This window comes from Crassostrea angulata, chromosome 7 (genome assembly GCF_025612915.1).
Source record: "Crassostrea angulata isolate pt1a10 chromosome 7, ASM2561291v2, whole genome shotgun sequence".
NCBI classification, from domain to species: Eukaryota; Metazoa; Mollusca; class Bivalvia; order Ostreida; family Ostreidae; genus Magallana; species Magallana angulata.
Window position 1 is genome coordinate 42,621,974 of NC_069117.1, and position 12,371 is coordinate 42,634,344.

Below are 12,371 nucleotides of genomic sequence, written 5' to 3' on the forward strand. Positions count from 1 at the left end.
AGTTTATTTAGCATTATATCTTTTATTATCAAAATATTTCCTGTTAATTTGACTGACTTTTTCTAGGTGTGTTATTCCACCATTACAGAATGGCAGGACGCGTGAGAAATGGATCTGCGACATTGTCACTCAGTCGGGCTACGATCACTTACCTTAGAGACTTGACAGTTTCTCTGATGTTTAAAAATAGTCACAGCCAACGCTTTGATTCCAGTTCTATAATACACACAGTGAGAATCTGTGTGTCAGAAACCGACTCTTGTATCTATGCAATATGTACAAATATCATGAAAATTCCCAATTGGTAACAAATTTGTATTAGGCTACATGTAAGTTTTTATTTTTATATTTTATCGTTATATTCTTGTGTTTATTTCATACAGGAACTTGATATCACAGGATCATTTGAAGAAAAGATGTATTTATTTGTATGAAAGTTACATAAGGGCGGCGATTTATTGTAGAGTAATGTTTAAACTTTTGTTGTATTCATTATTGTTTATTTTTTTTTTTAAGTTAAAACCCCATATAAGTATCAGGAGGAAATTAAGGTGGTATGGGACACTTCCATATTATGACGTACTTCCTATCAAGTAAAGAATAAAATCAAGTATACAACTATATATTTTTTTCTTTTCCAAAAGTCATACTAGTAGAACCATTTCAACAAGACCTTGGACTTTCGTTAGGACGTAACTATCTATTTCTTGTGTCAAAACAAGTTAAAAATGTCGCTTAAGTTTCAAGTGAAATATACACAGATTGCCTGGTCTTAGCTAAATAACCAGACAAATCTGTTGATTTCACAGAGCTATGTCTGAGTGACCAACAATGAGTTAGACAGGCCTCCGTCACTTTGCCATTTGACACAACTACCCATAGTAAGCCCTTATTAAAATGGTTTTAAATAACAACGTAGCGCAGTGGGTTAGAGCGTTAACTACGGATCTGTAAGTCGAATCCCGCTGAGGCTTTTATAACTTTAACCTTTCCAAAAAATTAAATCATATTTTGGTCAGTTATTGTAAAATGTGAAAATTCTAAACTGGGAAAGTATTTTAATCATACTGTTCTTTTATCCACATTAATATCGACAGGTGTCCCATACCACATTAAGTAAGACAGCTATTGTACAATATTGTCATTCCTGCTGTGCTTTGTTTAACCACATACATTTCATTTGTTAAAATAATGTGCTGCAGGAAGGACTTGTATAGAAAAGAAACCGAAGAGAAAGACAGTTTTTGATATTTCCTTGACATTCTAAAATTGCGGATACTGGGTCATTCATTTTTTTCTTCATGAATCTATGAGTTTAATACTAGTAGTCTACAGTAAAACTAGATCATGTGAGGATCGGGGGGGGGGGGGGGGAGGGGGGGGGATGGTTCTGGAATGTTCAGACCTGTTTGGTTCATATTAACAATAGTAAACTTATCATAAACTTTAGTAATGGAACGGATCCTTCTTCCCTCTGTTTATTTTCTCACTCGTTTCGCTCCTCCGAAACTAAATCTTATCTTGTCTAATTCAGTAAACCACAAAGAATAAAGGCAGATTTAATTGATGCGTTTATTGCAAGATCGCATTCGGTATAATTGCGTAAATTACGTTACAGTTCATTAAAACTTTACATAACGTAAATATACAAACATGCTTGCAATGTATTGGGCGGACAGTAAGGGGTACAAGTCCTGACATTCTTGTAACGAACGTCGCAATGACTAAAACGACTCCTGTAAAACTATCTATACTACGCTACGAGTCACTCGTGCATGACGAAATTACTAATAATAGAATGATAAATTCTTGCAACGCCGCAAAATCAAACTTTTTCTCAACAAATGATTGTAGAGAGGATACCAATAAATCTCCTTCATATTTTTAAGTCTTCAAAATAAGTCTGTAGCTGCGCAGTTCGACAGCTGTTCTGAATGATTAAAAAGGCATTGTCCTGTTCTTGTATGCATACTTTTCAAACAAAATGGCATGTAGGATTTATATTTAATGCTTTTATATCTTTTGGCAACATTTTTGGTCAGTTTTGGACAGAAACAAGCCAGTTCAAGAAATGTTTACATTCTTATTCTCAAATGTACAAGATGGCCACACATCCTCCTTAATCGGTCTTAAATTGAAGTGCGACGTAGTCTCCATACGGAATTCGAAACCAGCGCTTAAAGGCTGAGCACCAAAGTTATTACACAAATTATAAGAATGCTTATCAACTTGTTTGTTTAGGTGGCGGAGAGTTCGCACCAAGTCGTAAAGTCTGACATTAAACCGAGAATATCATTGACTTTATGCATTAGTTATTCCCATAAGCATCCGCTGGCTCCTTCAAAAAGTATTTTTAGTTTGTTTTCTTATCTCTCTCGCTTTCATGAAACTAAAATGGGAGACCGTTTAGAAAATGTAAGAAGAGAAAAGAAGTTTATCATCAAAACCAACCATAAAGTTTTAACATCTATAGGTACTCTCTACTTTTCAACCCGCAGGAGATGTACGGTGGTGATGTACTAAGTGGTTTTCTTGGAGAGTCAGAGACATTCCGTCACTAAAACAAGAAATTGATGGTACATTATACCTGCCAAAGACGTAATGTTTTGATGTCATTCAGCTACATGTAGGTTCTGAGCCAATTTCACTTAACGATACATAATGGGAACAAATTATTTGAATGCTATCATAGTCGTGAAATAATAATTGCATCTCTGTCTGGTGATCTTTGAATTCAGACAATATCTTTATAGTTGATTCTAGTCAAGATAAGTATAAATATACACAGTTGCTCGACGTAGTATAAGTCTTCATCGTTTCTAAAAATTCTGATTTAAGTAAAGTTTGACAGTTTAGGGCAAAACAACATTTAACATTCTATGATATCAAATAAACATTAAAAAATTTAGTAATCAATAGAAATATTCATATATGTAAAAAGCAATACTTGTTATTTTAATTTCCGCCACTCTCTTCTTAAAGAATGGGGAAGCCCCCCCCCCCCCCCCCCCCGTATCCAGTTTTTAAAAAAATTGTACATTTATTTCGATCATAAATTAGTTAACTTGATCTAAAGCAAAACTTCGATGAACTGATTAAACTACCGTTTTTTTATGGTTTATTTGATGGCGTGTTGAACGAATGAGGTGTTATTATTCACGTTCGGTTTCCAGGGATACAAATCGTATACAATTTGAAAACAGTGATTGCCTTTATTAAGATCGTAACTTATTTTCTTTTGTAATCATGCTGTCATTACTTATCAAATGTATACTTCAATATGATTATCAATTCAAAATCTTTTGAGATAGGGAAAGTTATGAGGTTTCCAATTACGCAAACAAGGATAGTACGTAAATAGCAACCAGAAAAAATATTTTTTTGCGTTTTTCACCAAGACTGCGATGTTTTAAACAGAAACAATTGACCATACAACGACTAAATAAATTCGATCTATATACCAATTAATGCTACATTTGTATAGTGTGTATTTCTGAGGAGATGTTAAAAAGCAACTACGTATATGTAAGTCAAAACCTACCCAAACTAACCCATGACGTTTTATTGTTAATCGTTATATACACCCCCTGCGAATATGTTCGGAATGTTTTCTTTATCGTTGCTAGGTACGTAATAAATCCATAGGTGCTCGGATGAAAGTTCACGAGACTTCATTGAGATTTGTTCAGTTCCTGTGAAATTTCGAGCGGAAGTATAAGTGTTCGGATAATATTCTCAAAATACGTAAGTACTGGTCATTTTTCATAACATATCCTACTTCTATTTATGTTAAAACATGAAAATCTATTTAGATATATGTCTTATTTCATCATCTAGAGATTATTTAAACTAAACGATGATATTTAGAACAGAGTTATCGTTCGTGTTCAACCACTCTGCACTTGGTTGAAAGTATAAACATTGGTTTGCTTAATAAAATGCCATGTTTGAAGATTTTGGCATGCAATACCATGCTTTTAAAAAACTTAAAAGTTTTGTCTGTTTTATATGAAAACTTAATATATCGAGCTATTTTAAAGGAACATTTTGCATAAAGCATTATAGTCTGTTTCACCTTTGATGCTATTACTAGGTCAGACGCGGATCAAAAACTATTCCTAAAAGGGGGATCGCTACATGTACTAAGCATGTTAATTGTTGCAATAGCAGAAAAAACCTATAATTTATATTGTCATATTTATTTCTAGAACTCATCTTATCCACCAAGGTTTAAAATCAATAAACTCTAAATTTTATATTTGACTACAAGTACCTAAAGATTCTAGGAAATAGACTATAAACAAGGGGCACGATTTTTACTGCGAAACTAAAAGGGTCAAATAAAACCACGTGGTTTAAATTTAAATGACAATAACATTCGCAGGGGTGATATACATGTATATACAAAATAGAAAAAGATCACACCAGAGGAATATTACACAAGGATACAGCGGTGCATTGATGTTCGAAGTCCATTGTGAGCCTTTGTAAACGCCCAATCAATAATTTCTACGGGGGAAAAAATATTAACCCACCATATGCCTGATATTTAGAGCGCAGAAAAGGTATCAATTTTACATGAATTTGAAAATTGTGCCATCATTTTCAGTATTTCAGAATATAACTAATTTGTTGATACAAGCAAGAGAAAATTTCAATAGATTTACTCAGGATAATGTATGATTTGAATCTAGAAAAAAAATACAACTACAAAAAATGTGTATATTATATACATCATTTAGCGATATTCTTTTACCTTCTTGCCGAAATTGTCGAGTTATATGTATACAAGGTGCATATTGCTAAGAAAGGAGGTTTGGCATGCTTAGAGTTCAAACCCCAGCCGGGGGGGAGGTGAATTCAGTAGGTAGTGCTTTATACATACATATGCGCGCGCGCAACGGTAAATTTTATCACTCAATTATATAATTATGAACCACCAAACACGCACACGCCCCACACACCATATGCTATGACATACTATATATATATGTACTTAAGTTATTCTAAGGAAAGGAAAAGGTGGTAAAAACAAACATGTGATAATACTTATTGACATCAGCAATCGAGCCATTGCGGTAAATACAACCGCGATCACCGCGAGGAAAACAGCAGAGAAAACTCGCTATTGATTTGAAAGTGAAACCACGCTTTATAGAAAAGTATCCTCCAACAGTATTAGGAGGCCACAGTCGCGCAAGCGCTCTCCAAGGGAGAGTGGATTTTTATTCTTTTTAAAGTGTGTAATAGAGGAACTGGCCACAGATTGCGATATATCCGTCAAAGGGTAAGTTCCTTTTTTCCCTACTTTTGTGTTTTGAATATAAGAGCTTTCGGCTCTGTATCATGTTCGCGGGGTTTATTTGTGCAGAACTTTACTGGTTTTAAAGAATTCCCAATATGAAAAAAGTTATCAGTATAAATATATGTTTTTAGAATTTGCAGTAATTTTTGAAACTATTAAAGTGAACACATTGTGGATATCTCTTCTATTTTATTATGGAAAAAATATTTATACAATGCAGTGGTTCTAAAATTTTTAAAACTAGGTCTGTTTTAAATAAAAATACATTTAAAAAATTACAAACAAACAAAAACGCAGAAAAGTTCATATCTAATATCTATTAATTATAGTAAAAAATAAATAAGAAAAAAAATAAGAAAACAAATCACAGTTTTATATGCTCATAATTCTTTTTTTTAATTGAAAAAGATTGTATTAAACATCATTGAACAAGAAAAATAAAATGAAGAAACTCTTATATGTCAAGAATCACAGTATGTTCAATGCAAAAAAGTAAATCTACATGCATTTTGGAGCGATATTATATTTCCTCAAATCAAATAAATGATAAAAACGTGGACACTAATTAAGAATTGATTAAACAAAAGGATTCGAACTTACAGCCTAACATCTATGGAAAGATGAGATTTGCCTCCAACAATCTATGAATACGATTCTTAATTACATTGGTACACCGCTGTTATATCTCTTTTTAACATACAATTTGAGAAAAAGCTGAATCAACAAAGCTCGTCTACGAATTGACAACATAATCCCCCAAATTCTTAGTTTATTTGTATTCTTATTTGCAATGTATTTATACCTGTAGGTATTTCATCGTCTTAGCCAATGACGAGAAATCAAGATATGCATGCAAAGTGCACTGGCATTATAGTTTCTACCGATAATTAATTAATATTCACCTCTGTAGTGAATCATCACCGTGACGCAAAAAGGTGCAAATTCTAATTTGTCAAATCCTGTTGTTTGTTTGTTTTTTTTTTAAATCTAAAATTTACCTAATTCTTTACCTACCTTTACTACGAAAAAAAAAAACAACCAACATTCTTAAATGTCAACTTTCAATTATTAAAATACATTATGAGTTTCATTAATAGAAAGTTGAGTCATTTATTAAAAAATATTTTTTCAGTTAATAACTTTAATTTGCATGGTATTTTTAACTCATTTTAGAGATTACCATATCGGTTAAGTCAATTTTTGACCTCTAGTACTTTAACAGTTATAATGTATGAATGTATGTAATATACAGGGTTTTTCCCACCCCGCCGCCCCTTCTACACTTGCAAACTGTTTCACCCCATAATGAATTCGCCCAGATTCAGTTAGAAATGGATACTCTTAATGCAAATTATGATATAAATGATCATTAGTCACCCTATGTTAGATAACACACCTGTTAGTCTCAGGTGCAAAAGTTTTGATTTGGTAATTTGTAATAACATGTAATACATTGTCTGTATACTTACATTTATATAACTTTTATTTATACATGTATGTGAAGTTTTGGATTGTGTTTTGTTTACTGTCACTTATTATTAATTGTAAAAAGTGACCAATTAAACTTTTTAAGGGTGTCACTGTTTTATGAGTAGAAGATAGACTGGTATTAAAATTGTTTAGAATTCGCCCAGTCTTAAAGAGGTGAACGGTACGAAATTAAATCGGGTCCGTCTATTTCTTTTTATACAGTTCTGTAAAATAATGGCTGCATCACAGTAATACACTTCTAATAAATCATTACGGAGAAAAGTACACATGTCTTTTACAAGTCTCTTTACATCAATATATACAATTTAGAAAACAACATAAAAATTATGGAGTTTTAAAATAAACGTACTTATTCTGTCTGTCAGTCTGTCTGTCTCTCTCTCTCTCTCTCTCTAAAATTTTGAAGGCAATAAATCATGTGCAATTTAGTTTGAATAATTTAAACACTTTAAAGCTGTAGCCCCTACAGCCCCTTTTTTTAAGGAAAGCGTTGCACAATAGCAGCATGAAAAGTGTGTATCAAGGAAAAGTGATATCTCGGTCAACTTTTTATATTAATATATACATGCCCATTAATCACTCAAGTAATTGAATAGTTTCCCGCCTACGTTAAAGCTTCGCGTTTCCTATTGAAACCTGTCATTTGTACCTTTAAGCCCAGTTACCAAACCATCACATTCAAGATATCAATTCAATGGTAAAAGACCTTTGTGTAAACTACACCTCGTGGAGGAGACTGGATTTGCCCTTATTGTTGTATGCTTGTTAGGTCATCACACATTTTTTTACATGCTGTAAAAATGCGAGGTTACAAGTACCTTTTACAGAATACTAGTTTATTCATTTACATGCTGTGCTAGTGATAGGGAAAGACAGGCCCCCCCTCCCCCCTTACGAGTAGGGATTTTACCTGCTGCAAAAAGTGAGACTTACTATTGGTGCATATTATTACTGTATTTTTTGGGGGGCTGTGCAAATGATGAAGTCAGGTTTTTTTTGCATTCTGTAAATACTGTTAAAGTGCACCTTTACATTGCTCTTTCAATATTTATTACTAAGCAAGTGATGAAATTAATCCCTTCACGTGCTGTTATACCGCTCGTGAACTGGACAGCGCGCGTCAATCTAAAAATTCCCGATTCTCTCCATCAACCAGCGGGTTATGGTTCCTGTGGTTCTATTGACCCCTTGACTGATTTTATACTTGTATCTCAATATTACGCATATTTCCCGCTGTCCATCGCTATACAAACGACAGGTCACCGCTTCAAATGTATTGGTCTCCTTTGATTACGGGGATCATCTAATCCCATCATTAAGGATATTCACAGTCTGCAGAGGATACACTCACATCATGACCTCATTACATTTCCTTGTTCATGTAAAGGAAGTCAGTGATAACAATGGTGGTCCAAGTAGCGCAGTGGACAACTCACTTCTCTCACCTGGGTTTGATCCCCTTGATTTATAGTGGTTGTATGTGAAAGGGTAAATGGTGGTTGCCCGCTTGAATACATAGGTTTTCTAAGGGTACTCGGGTTCTCTCCAACATAAATACCCCCCCCCCCCCCGTCTCGCTAACCGCATACCATGCAACATGAGATATTTACATGTACATGTATATATAAATTGTAGAACTTGTTTATCAAAAGTTGTAAATTATAAAGCTCAAAACCATCAGTTCAGTGATAACGAAATATAACTTATCTTTGTACATTTATTGATTTCGTGAACATAATATTTCTATGCAATAAACTAGACATACTGAATGAGAATTATATCAATCAAAAGCCTATTAGCATTTCATCTGTTAAACACATGTTATTGTTGTTACAAACAACGCGTAGCGTTCATCTTGCAACAATGTTAGCATCACAGATTGTATTGGAGAAATAATTACGATGTCACCTGAGGCAGAAAAAATGAAGGTTCTGACCTTACCATAAAAAAGCAAAGATTTCGATTCGTTCTACCCACTGAAAAAAAAACCCCAAATTAATTCAAGTATAAAGGATAATAGGAACCCTTCACCCCATTTGGTGATTTGTTTGTTTACTTATTTATTTAATTGCGTCACACAAATAATGAACAATTCACGTTTCCTGGTTACCATCAATTTAACGAATAATACATGTACTTTAAAGAAAACACAACTACGTAGTTGAATCGATTTAATACTGACCACTTAGGTTTCCCAAAGATTCATAATTTCATAAAATCTTCTGTAAACGTGCTTAATCATATTTCATATTTTAAAACCACTAGCCTATAGCTATAACCTGATAAAATCTTCTGTAAACGTGCTTAATCATATTTCATATTTTAAAACCACTAGCCTATAGCTATAACCTGATAACGTTAAACTATGACGAAGCCCAGAAAGGTTATTATCCCAAGAAAGCAAAACTTTTTGATATATATATATATATATATATATATATATATATATATATATATATATATATATATATATCTCCAAAGATAGCAAAAAGTGTTAGACGATGACACAAGTGTTGAGGTGAAGACATGCGTATACAAAGACCTTCTTAACCAATAAATAGCAATATACGAGCCAAATTGCATGCATTGCTGAACGGTAGGATCTAGTTCTAGTTCAGCATACAGAAGAAAATTGCATGAGGAGTAGACATTAAACCCCCTTTTAAAAACAAGTAAGCATCTTTTAAAGAATTCTGAATTATGATTGCTGTAGAATTGTTAAGATTTTTTTGTCCAAAAAAAAAAAAAAAAGAATTCTAAATTTAAATTGTTATAGATTTGTTAAGATTAAATTTTTTTTATTAAGATTGTTCTATAGATTTGTTTCGATTAAAAAAAAAATTCTGAATAATGAATTTTGTAGATTTGTTAATTAAAGATTTAAAAATATAAACTAGTATATATAATGGATAAAGATATGAGAAAAGCAATTGTAAGGAATGTAATGGTCGGGTATTCGAAAAAATTATGTTTCAGCAAACAAAGGCAACATTCGTTATTTAAAGCACTCCTCCCACGATAACCAAAATGTATTTTTTCTCTCGAATCATTTGTTTAAAATCAATATTAAAACTATAATTGTTAATATTTGGCATCAGAAATAATAATGTTAATGTTAACACGTTGGGGGGTATTTGGAATATACAGCATTATTACAGCGATCATGACTGATGATCTGACTTACAAAATCCCATGCAGAATTGATTTGCAACAGAGAGAGAGAGAGAGAGAGAGAGAGAGAGCAGCAGGGTAAAATGTATATTACCTTTATGCACTGTCGTCGATAATTATACATTAGTGTCATTAGCTTACAGAAACATAAATGGGCCTACATGACTGGTTTGGGTAAAGAAAATGCTTCCTCACAAATGAGTAAAATGAGTAGGCATAAGGTTGGTTCAAGTTCAGATGATCAACTGTTGTAATGAGTGCATGTAGTTCTGTCGTGTCATGTGTTGAACGGTTCAAACACTGAACCGTACTCCAAACCATGAACCGTACTCCAAACCATGAACCGATCAGGCACTAATTCATTTATTAATTGTAAATAAAACTTACGAGGTAAATGAACTTGAGACAAACGTTTAAAACAAAGTTATACTTTCTTCGTGCTTGGGTAAAAAATACAAAGCACAAAAGGCTTGACGCAATTTTTCTGCCTTTATATCATATTTACTCCGTTACTGGAATCCAATATGAGTGTAATGAAACGCCTCTAACATATTACACAATATGCTGATTATATACGTGCGAATGGTCAGATTCTGCCTTGAGGCATCAGTTTGAAAAATAAACCACAAGTAAAATATATTGCATTCTTTATTGCCAATATTTTGGATGAATAATAACTACAAGTCGATTGACGCTTAACACGAGTCATTTTTTTTTCCGGGAAATGTTACATGTTACTAGAAGCTGTTTTCCAAACATCCCAGCATTTTACAAAAAAAAAATTGTCTTCAGTAAATGCGATTTAAGTATTTGAATCAGGAAGGAAAAAACTGGCCTAAAATAAAAAGAATAGGTCAAAGGTCACTTAATTATTAATCTATCTTTTTTCTTTTCCTTTAACGCTGAATTGTGTCATGCAAAGAAAATGACGATTGATAAAATGAACATATTTCTTTTCTACTAAAAATGGTTTTAATACGACAAACAGCAGTGTAGCAAAAACAGGTGTATTCTGATGAAACGACCTTGTTCCAGTAATTTAATTACTTTCACAAAGAAGTGTGATTTAACACTATCTATCTCACGTTTATCTCAAGTTTATCTCAATTTTAATTTCATATGCGTCCATATACAATAATTATAATGTCTTATTACCATATGGGGGTGGGCAAAATGAAATTTTGGAAACGTGATAAAATCGTGTTTGACAAAAAAATAAAATTAAAAAAAAACTCCCACCAAATATTAAAGTTTTGTTCATTTTATTCTTTTTATTTTAAAGATGATGAACTGGGGCCTGACAGTTATGCTTTTGGCGGCACTTACCTGTGTGTTTAAGTGCGAGGACGGATCCGATGCTGAGGGATGGATAGTTGAGAGTACAGACTATAACTCACAAGTCAGTTTACTACAAAAGCTCATAGAAAGTGAAATGAACAAAGAACGGAGACAAAAACAATTCGAGGAGGAGATGGCCCGACTCTATATGGATTCCTCTCCTTCGGAGCTACGACCTGTTCCACGGAAGAAAAGTTACCTCTGGTTCCGATCGAAATCGAGCGCAAATCCCGTTCAAACTGTACAAACACGTGTGTCAATCGGACAGTCCCTTCACCCGCCACCGGAGGAAACTAACAAACCCAAAGGCTTGTTTCGGTATGGCAAAAAATGAGTGATGCATTAAGAAAACTTTATTTATGTATTTTTCATGGTCTGAAGGTAATCAAATATATGATGGAAGCGCATTGCTTTTTGATAAATACCCCGCCGCACAAAGAATGAATTTACGCCGGAGTTCAATAAACCCGTCTCTGATGTACACTATGCGATTCTTTGTCCAAAAATTATTACAAAAAATGTTAGAATCAAATTTCTTATTATTGAATTCTTCGTTACAAATATTCAAAACGAATGGGATGAAGTCATCGTGTTAAATGTTTTCATCGAGTTTTGAGAATTTGTTTTCATAAAAATAAGCTCTTGTTCAATAATTGTTGGGAGATATTTCCGGGTTGAACTGTTTAATAACTCAAATCTGTTTTGTCAGTGGTAAACAATCATTATCTAAATGTATGTGACAACAATATATAGAACAACTAATGAATGTTTTTTTCATGTTTATTTTGAAAATACTACAACAAATTAAAATTTTCTGAATAATTTTACAAATTATTTGTTGTTTTGTTCAGTTATGGATTCAAATGAAATAAACAATCTGCTATCAAATGATTTTCAGAAACTTTATTAGAACGCTTCAGAAAATGTCACAATCAATTGCTTATTATATCTGCTAAACCAGTGCATGCAGATATCAAAGTGCAAATTTTTTGGAGCTTTCTGAGATGAATCTAATCTATTGATTGCTGAAAAAATAATTTTGACTGGAGGTACCCTTTAAACGAAT

The 12,371-nt window shown here is 33.0% G+C and overlaps 1 long non-coding RNA gene across 1 annotated transcript; it reads left to right on the forward strand.

The window, feature by feature from the left end:
* Positions 1-4,873: 4,873 nt before the first annotated feature.
* LOC128155611 (uncharacterized) lies at positions 4,874-12,136 on the forward strand. Its single transcript, XR_008239623.1, has 2 exons — positions 4,874-5,287; positions 11,250-12,136. It is a non-coding gene; the product is annotated as an uncharacterized LOC128155611 (long non-coding RNA).
* The last annotated feature ends 235 nt before the right edge of the window (positions 12,137-12,371 follow it).